At 45.2% G+C, this 14,010-nt stretch overlaps 3 non-coding genes across 3 annotated transcripts; all 3 read left to right on the forward strand.

The window, feature by feature from the left end:
* Positions 1 to 508: 508 nt before the first annotated feature.
* On the forward strand, positions 509 to 599 carry trnar-ucu (transfer RNA arginine (anticodon UCU)). Its single transcript is given in 2 exon segments — positions 509 to 545; positions 564 to 599. It is a non-coding gene; the product is annotated as a tRNA-Arg (tRNA).
* A 4,064-nt stretch (positions 600 to 4,663) lies between these two features.
* Positions 4,664 to 4,745, forward strand: trnas-gcu (transfer RNA serine (anticodon GCU)). The gene has a single exon. It is a non-coding gene; the product is annotated as a tRNA-Ser (tRNA).
* Positions 4,746 to 6,890: 2,145 nt separating this feature from the next.
* On the forward strand, positions 6,891 to 6,972 carry trnas-cga (transfer RNA serine (anticodon CGA)). Its single transcript has one exon. It is a non-coding gene; the product is annotated as a tRNA-Ser (tRNA).
* The last annotated feature ends 7,038 nt before the right edge of the window (positions 6,973 to 14,010 follow it).

The following is a 14,010-nucleotide window of genomic DNA, read 5'->3' on the forward strand; positions in this document are numbered from 1 at the left end:
GTGGATGGAAGGTAACTTTAAACTGTGCAGATGTGCTGTGCTTCAGGAGCTTGTTTTCCAAAAATCTCCATTAATCAAAAATGTTGCCTCATCCGCTGAGCATTTCCAGCATTTTCTGTTTTTGTTTCAGATTTCCAGCTTCCAGCTTTGCGTTGTGCTCTGTGCAGATGTTTGAGTGGAACAGGGAACCGGTTCTGATTAGCCCTGTGACAGATAGAGTAGAATGTGTCTCCCGGCTATCAAGCCTGCGAGATTTGCCTCCAAGCTGTACAGGAGAATGAGGAAGAGAGAGAGGGAGGATCATTCTGTGATAGACACATTTCCTGTATAAAGGTGTGAATTTCCACAGCTGTTTCAAAAGACATAAGATGTTCCAACACGAGTTGCAATCAACGAAGTTCCTCTTAACAGTTCTTGACGTTTTAACTATGAGATTGTTGAACTGATGAATAGTTTCTACATTGTCAAAAATCCATAGATGGACAAGTAAAGTAACCTGCCATTGCGCGGCTCTGTGGCGCAATGGATAGCGCATTGGACTTCTAAGTAAAGGCCAGTTAGCTGTTCAAAGGTTGTGGGTTCGAGTCCCACCAGAGTCGCATTTTTGATCAGATTCGTGGCCACCAGTTTGCTGCTTCACTGATGTGATTCAGCGTCGGCACCGACAATTCGTGCTCTGCCATCTCTCCATGTTGTTTCTGTTGACTCGGCTCCCAGGGAAACCACTGACTCGAGAATAAATCGCAAACCCCGGGGGCTTTCTTAAAGTTTGACACGACGTTCGCTTGTTGGGTTAGAAATAGTAACACATTTTTCAATTAGATATTTCACTTCTTCTGGGAGATAAAAAAGATTAAAGAACACACACACGCAACAACAGCAATTGATAAATAGCTACAATCGAGAAATCAATATCAGTGCCCTGCAACCTGGTGGTGTTATTCTGGTGTGTCTGCTGCGCTTGTCCTTCCAGGCTGTCGTAGTCGTGGGTTTGGAAGCGGCTGGCAAAGGAGCCTTGCTGAGTTGCTGCAGTGCATCGTGTAGATGGTGCCCACTGCTGTAGTGGAGGGAGTGAATTTTTAATGCTTGGGAAGCGAATGAAGTGGGATGCTTTGTCCTGGATGATGCGAAACTTCTGTAGTGCTGTTCAAGCTGCATTCACCCAGGCACGTTATCTCAGGAAACCAAGTGCTCCTGTTTACTCCCACAGTCCAATGATGGGCAAGTTGGGTGGATTGGCCATGCTCGATTGCCCCTTGGTCTCGAAGGTGTTTGTATAGGTAGATTAGCGGGGTGGATGCGTGGCGCCGCGGGGATAGGTCCTGTGTGCTCTCTGTTGGAGAGTCGATACAGACTCGATGGGCAGAATGGTCTCCTTCAGCACTGTTGGGATTGTATGATTGTAAGGCCATTCGACTGTGTTAGAAATTCCCTGAGAAAAAAAATGGAAAGCTGTATTTGTGGAATTTACAGCATTGGCTTTATTGCAGATTATTTTTTTTCTGCAAAATGATGAAAATACCTGACCGAGCAAATAAATAGTAGACATATTTGTGGGGAGTCTCGAAACATGTTTTTGTTTCATTTTTGTAGATCATCCACTGTAAAGGTAAAGACAATATCGACTAGCAAGGATAGGACATTGCGACTTGCACACTTGCACTGATCACTTGTAAGGACTCAAGGTTCTCGCTGGGATTTGAAACCGGGATCTCCTGTTTACTCGGCTTGTGCAATGTCCTGTTTGCTCAAGTCAACAAAGACCCAAATCCCACCCTACGTGTTCCTTGCACGAAGGTACTAAGATTGACAGGTCTGAGCAACGGGAACTATGCAATTGGAAGGTTTCATCCTGGCGACAGGAATATCTCCCCACAGCTGCTTTCGGAGCTGCTGCATATTTCCAGCATTTCCTGTTTCTGATTTTGTGCCTTCATTATAAGAGTTCATTACTGACAAACCAAACGTTGTCTCTTGGACGCAGCACCAGATAGAGCTTTTCTGTGATCTTCACACAGACAAGTTCACTATTCACTTTCCTACACAAGTGCTTTAAAATCGGCTGTTTTCACACTGAGCACCCTGCGGCATTGCCTTCAAACCTCACCCCACCCTCCACCCGCACACCAGATTCTCAGTGGTACAAGTGTATCTGAGGAATTCACAAAGATAAGAGATCACGGTGTTTATGAGGGAATATAAAGGATTAATCCATACTCACAAACAGATTGATTATGTAAGAATCTCTCTCTCTCTCTCACACACACACACACACACACACGGCAGATGGTGGAATTTGACATCAGGAAAAACATCTGGATTTAAAAGTCCAATGACCACGAATCGATTGGCATAAAATAACACAGCTTGTTCATGAAGGCCCCGCCTTCTCAGCCTTGCTCCTCGCTTGAGGTGTGAATCCTCTGGTTAAATCATCAAAGTAGCTGTGATGGCCGAGTGGTTAAGGCGTTGGATTCGAAGTCCAATTGCGTTCCCCTGCGCAGGTTCGAACTCTACTCGCAGTGATTATGGTTGGAAATGTTTGCTTCAGGCAGGTACAAAATCGCCAACTTTTTCTATTCAGTATGTGGATCTCCATCATGCTTTCAGCTGCATGGCTCTGGGCCGGGTGTCGGAAGCTGAGCTTGGAAAAGACACATGGGTGTCCTCGGGCTGGCATGGACGTGATTGGCTGAATGGGTTCCTTCTCACCCGGTGCGGAAAGGGGAGTGTCGGGATGGCGACCTCCTCGTGAACCTGCTCCTGGGCCTGGCGAAACGCGCCATTTACCGGTCCAGGCTGCGGGCGATCGAGGGGGCCGTCCATCCTGACTGTCTTCCCCTCTACCGCGGCTACGTTCGCGGCCAGGTGTCCCTGGAGAGGGAGCATGCGGTGTCCACGGGCGAGGTTGACGCTTTCCGCGCCCGCTGGGCACCGCAGGGGTTGGGGTGCATTATTGACCCCAATAATCACATTTTAATTTGATGTTTTTAAGTTTCCTTTGTACTTTGATTTCTGTTCGGGCTGTTGCCCCTCCTTTTTGGGGAGCTCCCCCTTTTACTTTGTCCTGATTTAATCTGAGTTTGTTTACTTGGTTTGGTTTGACCTAAAAAGAGGGCAGCGAGCGATCGAGGGGGCCGTCCATCCTGACTGTCTGCCCCTCTCCCGCGGCTACGTTCACGGCCGGGTGTCCCTAGAGAGGGAGCATGTGGTGTCCAAGGGTGTGGTTGACGCCTCCCGCGCCCGTTGGGCACCGCAGGGGTTGGGGTGAGTTATTGACCCTGACAATCACATTTTAATTTGATGTTTTTAAGTTTCCTTTGTACTTTGATTTCTGTTCGGGCTGTTCCCCCTCCTTTTGGGGAGCTGCCCCTTTTTACTTTGTCCTGACTTAATCTGAGTTTGTTTATTTGGTTTGACCTAAAAAGAGGGCAAATCGGGCACACATTTACACAACAGAGAAGAATTTGTCAGAACCACAGTGAAGATCTGTCAACGACAGAGTCATATTCCAAACAGAGGGAACAGTTACACAGCAGAAAGCACAGTTACACAACAGGACATACATTTCAAAACAGGGCCTATCTTTGTGCAACAGAAAATCCCTTTTCATACATAATCAGTTTTTCCATCTCAGTATCTTGGTCGAATATGTTCTGTCCCTCATTGTGTGTGTGTCCTAATAGTTTTTTTTACTGCTTTTCTATGTGTCTTTCTCTGTCTGTTAAATTCGGGATGATTTGGTTTGAAATAAAAAGAGATAGTGAATAGTTTCCTGGCTCGCGGGCAGCAGTAACAAGCAGGGAGATGCTTGCTTTCGGAGCAGAGCGGAAGCGTGCTGGGCCCATAACCCAGCGGTCGCTAGATCAAAACCATCCTCTGCTATCACGTACTCACTCCATCAAGTAGGAATGTTCTGCTGCTGCCCAAAGGCAAATCATTTGCAGTTCATTTGCTTCATCTTCTTGATTTTCATTAACGAGTAGCACAGCGTATTTGTCTCAGTTGTCTGGACAGTTTATTCAGCCAGCAGCGCGGGAATTGTCCCGTATTGGTTGAGATTGTTCATGAAGGCCCTGCCTTCTCAGCCTTGCTCCTCGCCTGAGGTGTGAATCCTCTGGTTAAATCACCAAAGGTTAGCTCTCCCCATTGATACCTCCCAGAAACGACTGTGGACCTTGCTTTAATTTTACAAACAATGGACGAATCATTTCTCTGACACATTGTTCAAATATAAAAGTGTGCAAAAAAGTAAACTGAGCATGCGAACCGGAAGCATCCCTAAAATTTCATTTCTATCACAGTTGTATCATTTCAGGAACAATCAGAAACAACCAAAATGCAAAGACCAACGCAAGAACAGTTCCGTGATTCGAACAGGCAGCCCTCTATTCTGATGTCAGACGCTCTTCCGTTACGCCACAAACTCACAGCACTTATGACTTTTAAATCACAGTCATGTTCGGTGAATTCAAAACCAGACAGGGACAAGGGAGTTGAACTGCCTCTCTCTTTACTTTCTCTGGATTTACATCAAATGGAAAAGTAACAGCGAATCAAGATTAACGAGAAAGCAGAAAGGCAACATTTTCCTGTGGGAGAAATGTGTTCTTTGTTACGGATGTTAAAACACAAGAGGTAGTTTGGGGAGCCACCATGGTATGACGAGGTGGCCGAGTGGTTAAGGTGATGGACTGCTAATCCATTGTGCTCTGCACGCGTGGGTTCGAATCCCATCCTCGTCGGTGGTGCATTTGTTCTGTCTACTTATTGGCGGTGAACTGATGATTCGTTTCGTATTTTGAGGTTCATGGAACCAAGATGAAGTTTGGGGACACAGGCTTGATGGGCGAATAGTCCAGAACAATTCCACATTCCCATTTTTCTAATCCGATGAGAAACTCGATTCAAATCAGGGCACCAGTGTTGGACAGGAGTTTGCCACCAGATTAACATGTTCTTTCAGAAGATCCAAAGCAGACGCCAGCTTCATTTGCGGCCCGAATGGCAGATTTTGTCTTTCCAGAATAGGCAGCTCAGCCATGAAAATTAGCGCCGTTTTAGCGGGATTGGCCATGCTAAATAGTCCCTCAGTGTCAGGGGGATTAGCACGGTAAATATGTGGGGTTACGAAGATACAGGCTGGGTGGGATTGTTGTCGGTGCAGGCCCGACGGACCAAATGTTTTCCTTCTGCGCTGTAGACATTCTCATGAAGTTCCAGGCGGCAGTGTCACTTCTCTGAGAGCATTGATACACCAGTTCCTGATTTCTGAAAACTTTACCTAAAAAGCCGACTCCGATGAGATTCTGACCCACAACTTTTGAATGTCTCACCAGACAACATTCTCTCTTCCACATTCTTCCATCGGGAAAAAGATACATCAGTCTGGGGTCACCTACCAATCGACTCAAGAACAGCTTCTGCCCTGCTGCCATCAGACCTCTGAATGGACCTCCCTTGCATTCCGTTGATCTTTCTCGACACCTTAGCTATGATTGTAACACTACATTCTGCAGTCTCTTCTTTCCTTCTCTATGAACGGTATGCTTTGTCTCTATAGTGCACAAGAAAAAATACTTTTTCACTGTATACTAATACATGTGACAATAACAAATCAAATCAAATTAAATAAAACAATGATGAGAAGTCCTACATGCCATTCTTTGCGCCACAGATCCGCAGCTGCAGCGCTCATACTGCAACAAAGAGTGATCAGAGCAGAAAGTGCATCTTGCTGAAATAATCGGCCAATTCCAGTTCAACATTTAAGCAAACGAGCAAATAAACATGACACGTCGCGCTCGGGAAAGGGTATCGTGGGGAAAAAAAGACAAGAATCAAAGTGCATCAGACGTGACTGCCGTCAAACTGAACAGAACCAGACATCCATTATGCCACAAGAGAAGCCCTTTCTCCAAATAAGTGTTTGGATAGTTTTATTTGTTGCTCTTGCACTGACAGGTAACAGTAAATCACAACCACAACAACCAGTAACAGCCAGTTGAATGATCATCACAGACTCGCTGATAATGGAGTTTCTAACAGTGACAGATAGTTTCTGACCATCCGCAGATTGGACCTGGAGGAAACCAGATTCACTGTCAGAGCTGAACTTTCTTACAGAGTGGGTGGCAGAACCAGGTGAGCGATGGTCGTGGAATGTGACTGTGCGAGCATTTGACCTAGGGTCAGTTCCTGGCCATCACAGTTCTGATTTCTTTAATTAGTTATCGCAGGTCATAACAGTAGGTGGGCACCCTTAAAATGAAATCCTCACCATCACGATCGTTCTAATAGAAAATTCAGCTTCAATTTACTTTGAGTGGAAACTTTGTTCAATGAAAGAACAGGCCTCAAAATTGATCAATGAATTCCCAGTATGAAACAATAGTAAAAAGGTGGCTAAAACGAGACAAGCCAACTTCAGTTTACTCCGGGCACACCTGGTGCCTGATGAAATCAGCAACTAAGGTAGTTCCGTAATAATAACTAATGCAAATAACGATTGCTTATGCAGCGCGAGCGATGGTGGCATAATGGTGGAAATAGCTGCCTTTCAAGCAGATGATATGGGTTCGATTCCCGGCCATTTGCATTGGTAATTTATTTGGAATCTTATCAGCGGCCTCTTGTATTTTAAAATGAGTGAACAAAAACAGGGTGAATGCAACATTCGACAGTAATAGAGATACTTTTGTTTTCACTGAAAAATTATTTAAATAGAAAAAAACAAGCCTCTGACCTAATAAATGAATTCAGAGACAAAGGTACAAAGTAAAAGTTGAGGAACAAATTTCAGCTCACACACTGTGCTCTGCAATCCTGGTACTGATGAAGTTAATATATGCACGTGACTGAGGTGGTTACATTAGGGCGGCAAGTAAGTAGCTGCGATGGCCGAGTGGTGAAGGGGTTGGATTCGAAATCCAATGGGGTTTCCCCGCGCAGGTTCGAACTCTACTCGCAGCGATTATGGTTGGAAATGTTTGCTTCAAGCAGGTACAAAGTCGCCAACTTTTTCTATTAAGTATGTGGATCTCCATCATGCTTTCAGCTGCATGGCTCTGGGCCGGGTGTCGGAAGCTGAGCTTGGAAAAGACACATGGGTGTCCTCGGGCTGGCATGGATGTGATAGGCTGAATGGGTTCCTTCTGTGCTGGTACTTTTCTCTGGTTCTTTCTGCGGTTCCATGAGGAAAATCATAACGTGAGCAGAATGATAAAAAAAATCAGCATCAGGTGCACAAGGACAAAACAAGGTCTCACGTCAGAGGAAGATTCTTATGTAAAGACACACAGAGCATAAGAAATACATTTAATCAGAAAGAGTTGAATGAATGTGAATATCAAAATGCTGCTCAGATGATATGTCATCGAGTTCATTCAAACACATTGCTACAAGCTGGTCATTACTGGGTGTTAGGTTTTCCTGGCTAAAACGGATTGGGAATGGAAGGAACAGGTTCACATCTGCACATTGTCAGGTCAAACTGTGTCTCAGATTGACAGCTCCCAGGACGGGTTTTCCTCTCCTCTCGCTCTGTGCTGTGGATTCTCGGGGATTAGTTGGTGTTTTCCAGCTCAGTAACTGTTCAAGCCTCTGAGGCCGGCGATGCTCACAGTGTCTGTTCCTCAGATTCAGGGGGTTGCAGCCAATCAGAGTTGTTCCGGGGGTAACCCAGAACTGGTTGAAATGATGATATTGTTCACGAACTGAATTCTATTTGATCAGATGAAGATACAGATTGTGTGCACTCAGTCACTAAACAACAATATCCCGCCTTCATATAGAGTGGATGAGAGTGGGTGGTGGGAGAGACAGAGACAGAGTGAGTTAGGGCAGTGAGACACAGACGGCCAGATAATGTCTCAGTGACAGAATTCCATGTAAATTCCGGCTTTATCAAGAAAGATTCTCTTGGAGAAACAGCAGCTGCAGTCTCAGCTCTTACTGATATTGTAGCAGAGACACGTTATTAATCCCACTCTCAGGAACAGTGCTGCATTTTGGTAACAAAGATGGGGAGAGGCAACAGAAACTGAATGGTCCAGCTCTAAACAGTGTGCCGGCCCAGATGGACCTGAGGTTCAGAGAGATCTTTGAAGATGAGAGGAAATTTTAAAAGAGTCGTTCGGAAAATGGAAGGGACTCTTGGTTTCATAAGTGAAGACACTGTGTATGCATAGAATCTCTGCACTGCAGAAGGAAGCCAGTTGACACATCGAGTCTGCACCGACTCTCTGAAACAGCATCGTTCGCGCTATTTTACCATGGCTAATCCTCCGAACTCCACATCCTGGGACACTGAGGGGCAATTTAGCATAGCCCATGCACCTAACCAGCACGTCTTTGGACTGTGGGAGGAAACCGGAACACCCAGAGGAAACCCGCGCAGACACAAGGAGAACGTGCAGACTCCACACAGATAGGCACCCAAAGCCCGAATTAAACACGTGCAGCAATGCTCACTACTGTGCCACTTTGCCACCCTCTTTAATACACCAAAGCAGGGAAGATATGCTTCATTTTTACATCTTGTGTTGCATTAATTGCTAGTCGCGGGATTCGGGGACAGATATTGAGGATTTGAGGTAACATGTGCGGGCACGCGATAACTGACATGTTCTCTACTTTTCGACTGGAATCTTGAATTTAATGGAACAGTTGCCGTGAAAACTAACTTTGGGGCTCAGCAGGGGGATTACGGGGACTGTTTAATTGAAAAAATCGTTTTATTTTACACAAGAGAGACTCGGAGATCCCATGATCAGAACAGACACACTGACACAGTTAGAATAGTCTGACTCGCCCACCCCGTTCATACACTGTCTCTTACACAATATTCACACCGACACATTCACAGGACAAAACTTTCACCAAATGTAAGGCCCCAGACGGAATTTCTCCTCCTTTTAGCCTTTGAAATCATAGAAATAGAAATCATAAAAACCTTACAGCGCAGAAAGAGGCCATTCGGTCCATCGAGTCTGCACCGACCACAATCTCACCCAGGCCCTACCCCCATATCCCTACATATTTTACCCGCTAATCCGTCTAATCTACGCATCCCAAGACACTAAGGGGCAATTTTAGCATGGCCAATCAACCTAACCCGCACACCTTTGGACTGTGGGAGGGAACCGCAGCACCCAGAGGAAACCCACACAGACTCGAGGAGAATATGCAAACTCCACACAGACAGTGACCCAAGCGGGGAATCGAACCCAGGTCCACGGAGCTGTGAAGCAGCAGTGCTAAGCACTATGCTACCGTGTGGCCTGGTCCCACATTGTACCCACATAACCTTTGCTCCGGATTCCAGGGTGTTAGTTACAGTTCTTCACCTCAGTAACTGTTCTTCACCTCAGTGACACTCTGAGGCCCGCTTCCCGCAGATTGCCTTTGAATTCATTCATGGAATGTGGGCGTCGCTGTCTGGGTCAGCATTTATTGCCCATCCATAATTGCCCTTGGGAAGGTGGCCGTGAGCTGCCTTCTGTAACCGCTGGAGTCCATGTGGTGCAGGCCCCATCTGTTCACCAGATTCCGCGGCAAGAGCCAGTCATATCTGGGTTTTTTTCCAGTTATTATAGTGATTACAGATGTCATTGCGTTTCTTTCGGGTGAAAATATAAATTATCTGCTCTCGGAATCTCTGGATTTCCTGTTTTATTTGTTTCTCCTGCACTGACAGATAACAGTAAATCACACCCTCAACAACCAATGACAGCCAGTTAAATAATCATCCCACAGTCGCTGATAATGGAGTTTCTGACAGTGACAGACAGTTTCTGACCACCCTCCGATTGGGCCTGGAGGAAACCAGATTCACTGTCAGAGCTGAACTTTCTGCAAATTAACAGATACAGTGAAAAAAACACAGAAACGTAACATCGCAGCTGGAGGAGGCCATTCGGCCCTTCGAGCCTGCTCCGCCTTTCATTATGATCATGGCTGATCATCCAACTTAATCGCCTGGTCCCACATTGTACCCACATATCCTTTGCGCCAGTTTGCCTCAAGTGCTATATCTAACTGCTTTGAAAACATTCAATATTTTGACCTCAGAAATATCCATCTGTGTCCAAGGTAAAATTCAGTTTGAAGTTGCTGTCAGTGGAAACTTTGTTTCAATCAAAGAACATGCCTCAAAGCTAATCAATGAGTTCTCAGTCTGAAGCAACAGTAAACAGGTGGCAGCCGTCCTGAAAAATGAGACAAGCCAAGTTTAGTTTATAAACTGTACAATGGACACACCTGGAGCCTGATGAAATCAGCAACTAAGGTAGTTCTGTAATTATAACGAATGAAAATAAGGGCTGTTTGAGCAAAGTGAGTGATGGTGGTATAGTGGTGAGTCTCGCTGCTTTTCCTAAAGAGTTGATCAGGGTTCGATTCACGACCATCGAATTGGTAATTTATTTAGAACCTTATCCGCGGCATCTTGTGTTTTAAACCGAGTGGACAGAAACAGGACGAACGCAACATTTGACAGTCATGAAATAAAATGATGATTTCTCTTTTTCAGTTTTTATTCGGATGTAATTCGTTTCTGATGAAAAATTATTGAAATAGAAATACAAGTCTCTGACCTAATAAATGAATTCTCAGTCGGAGACAAAGATACAAAGTACAGGAACAAATTTTACCTCACACACTGTGCTCTGCACATTCCTGGTGCCGAAGGAAGTTAATATGAACGTTACTGAGGTGGAATCCAATAGGGTTTCCCCACGCAGGTTCGAACCTTGCTCGCAGCGATTATGATTGGAAATGTTTACGTCGGCTGCTTCACAGAGCCGCAAATCCCAGTGAATGTTTGGTATGAAGGTTTTGGATCTCCATCATGCTTTCAGCTGCATGTTTCCGGGCTGGGTGCAGCTGAGTGAACTTGGAAATGACACCTTAGTATCCCCGGGCTGGCATGGACAAGCTAGGCCGAATGGGTTCCTTGTGTGGCTGTTACCTTTCTTTGGTCCTTTCTATGGTTCCATGAGGAAAATAGCATGAACAGAATTTTTTACAAATCAGCATCAGGGGCACAAGGGCATGTCAGGGGAAGATTATTATGCAATGACACACAGAACATAAGAAATACATTTCATCAGAATATATTGAATGAATGAGAATTTCAAAATGCTGCTTCGATGATATGACATCGTGTTCATTCAAACACATTGCAACAAGCTGGTCATTACTGGGCGTTCTGTATTCCTGGTGACAACAGTTTGGGAATGGAAGGAGTCGGTTCACATCTGCACATTGTCAGGCCAATCTGTGTCTCAGATTGAGAGCTCCCATGACAGGCTTTCCTGTCCTCTCGCTCTGTGCTGTGGATTCTCCAGGATTAGTTGGAGTTTCCCAGTTCAGTAACGGTTAAAGTCTCTGAGGACGGTAATGCTCAGTGTCTGCTCCCGAGATTCAGGGGGCTGTCTCCAATCAGAGCTGTGCCGAGGTTAACCCAGAACTGGTTGAAATTATGATGTTGTTCACAAGCTGAATTCTATTTGATCAGATGAAGATACGGATTGTGTGCACTCAGTTACGAAGCAACAATATCCCGCCTTTATATTGAGTTAATGAGAGGGGTTCGAGTGATAGACAGACAGAGTGAGTTCGAGTAGTGAGATACCGACGGCTAGACAATGTATCAGTGACTGAAATCCTTGTAAATTCCGGCTTTATACAGAAAGATTCTCTTGGAGAAACAGAAGCTGCAGTCTCAGCTCTCACTGATATTGTCGCAGAGACACATTATTAATTCCACACTCAGGGACAGTGCTGCATTTTGACAGAAGAGATGGGGAGATTTTAGAAAGTGTGTCAGGGTCCTTGGGAGGGTGTAAATGTGATTTAGTGCATTGGACACAGCGATGAGGGATTTTAGCTGCAAGGTTTGGTGGAGAATCCAGAGTTCCTCTCGTTGAAGCAAACTCAATTGAGTGCGGCTCCAAGAGATGTGTAAAAGTGTATAACATATTGAACTAAGACGTGGAGATGCCGGCGTCAGTATTGAGTACTGAGGCTGTTGTAGCAATGTCGTCGTCGCGGGGGATGCTGGTGTAGAGCGCCATTGTCCATTGTGACGAGGAGTATTCCTCGTTCAACTACTCCATGGGTGTTGAGTTTCTGTAAGAAGTTCGTGGTGTCGCTTCAAAAGCTGGGGGTCCTTTTTCGATGGGTTTCAGGATGCCCTCGACTTAGCCAGAGAGGATCTCACACATAATCCTATTGCCTAATATTGAACTAAAGTACTCAGGCGGAAATTGTTGCTGTAACAGCTAGCAGAAAGATTTGGGAACAGTGAAGATTTAAAATGTATGGAACGCATAGGGGCATCGCACTTCAGAAGGAAGCATTCGGTCGATTGAGTGTGTATCGGCTCTCTGACAGAGCATCCCACTCTATCCCCAGGTAATTACCCCGATATTCCCCCTAACCCAAACATCCTGGGACATTGTACGACAATTTAGCATGGCCAATTCACCAACGCTGCACATCTTTGAGGAAACCCATGGGGACACTGGAAGAATGTGCAAACTCCACACAGACAGTGAATCACGGACAGATTTAAAAGCGGGTCACTGGCCCTGTGAGGCAACAGTGAAAGTGGTTGTGGATAAGGTAAGTTTATTTATTTGTCACAATAGGCTTACATTCACACTGCAATGAAATTACTGTGAAAATCTCCTCGTCGCCACATTCCGGCGACTGTTCGGGTACACTAAGGGAGAATTTACCGATTCACCGAACCTGCACATCTTTGGAGTGTTGGAGGAAACTGGAGCACTCAGAGGAAACCCACGCAGACATGAGGTGAAGGTGCAAACTCCACACAGACAGTGACCCCAGCCAGGAATCGAACCTGAGGCTCCGGCGCTGTGAGGGAGCAGTGCTAACCACTGTGCCGTCCCAAATAAATTAAACCAATGCGATAGCCGGGAGTCGAACTCGGGTCAACTGCTTGGGAAGCAGCTGCGTCACCACTACAGCAACATCACTCGGCCAGAAGAGCCGAGGAATGGATCAATCAAGTTCTCTACGAGGATGGTGGAAGCAGAGACGATCAATGATTTCACAGAAATAGTTTATCCATATTTGCTGCGGTGTGTCTGATCTATAGGACACCCTGCAGTAAGTCACCATGCTGATTTGGACAGCAGCGTCCTCCTTGTGACATGTACCACCAAGAAGGACGAGAGAGTCAGCAAAGTGGAAACGGCACCACGTTAACGACAGAGTTTTTACCTTAAGGTAAAAATTACATAAGGTAAAAATTACAGCATTTGAGTGATTTTGCCCTGCCTCAAACAGTCATTTCTGAATGTTTCGCTGCTGTCAGAATATTAATTAATTATTTCTTGATACTTATTACTGAATTTAGCATTAATATTTCTCTTCTGGTTTCAAAGCATCGTTGAGGGCAGGAGACATTAAATGACAAAGGAGTTGATGGTATGATGCTAAGGTAAATGCACTAGTACTGAGACTATAAATGTGCATAATATTCCAAGAAATGTTCAAAATTGGGACAGAGATTCCACACTCAAAGAAATGCAACAATTTCAAAGGAGAATCATATAACCCCTGCAATGCAGAAGGAGGCCGTTTCGCCCATCAAGCCTGCACAGAAGACAACCCACCGAGTTTCTATGCCCGTAACCCCATGTATTTATCTTGCTTGTCCCCCTGACACGAAGGGACAATTATAACATGGCCAATCAACCGAAGGCACACATCCTTGGAGTGTGGGGGGAAACAGGAGCACTCAAAGGAAAGCCACGAGGACACAGGGAGAACATGTAAACTATACACAGACAGTCACCCTAGGCTGGAATTGAACCCGGGTCGCTGACGTTCTGAGGCAACAGTGCTAAACATTGTGCTACTCACCTGCCTTAAATTTGATTTTATTTGATGTTTGGTTTGATTTATTATTGTTACATGTATTAGTATATTGTGAAAAATATTTTTCTTTTATGCTATACACACAACTAATACCAATCA

Source organism: Mustelus asterias, unplaced genomic scaffold (genome assembly GCF_964213995.1).
Source record: "Mustelus asterias unplaced genomic scaffold, sMusAst1.hap1.1 HAP1_SCAFFOLD_35, whole genome shotgun sequence".
NCBI classification, from domain to species: Eukaryota; Metazoa; Chordata; class Chondrichthyes; order Carcharhiniformes; family Triakidae; genus Mustelus; species Mustelus asterias.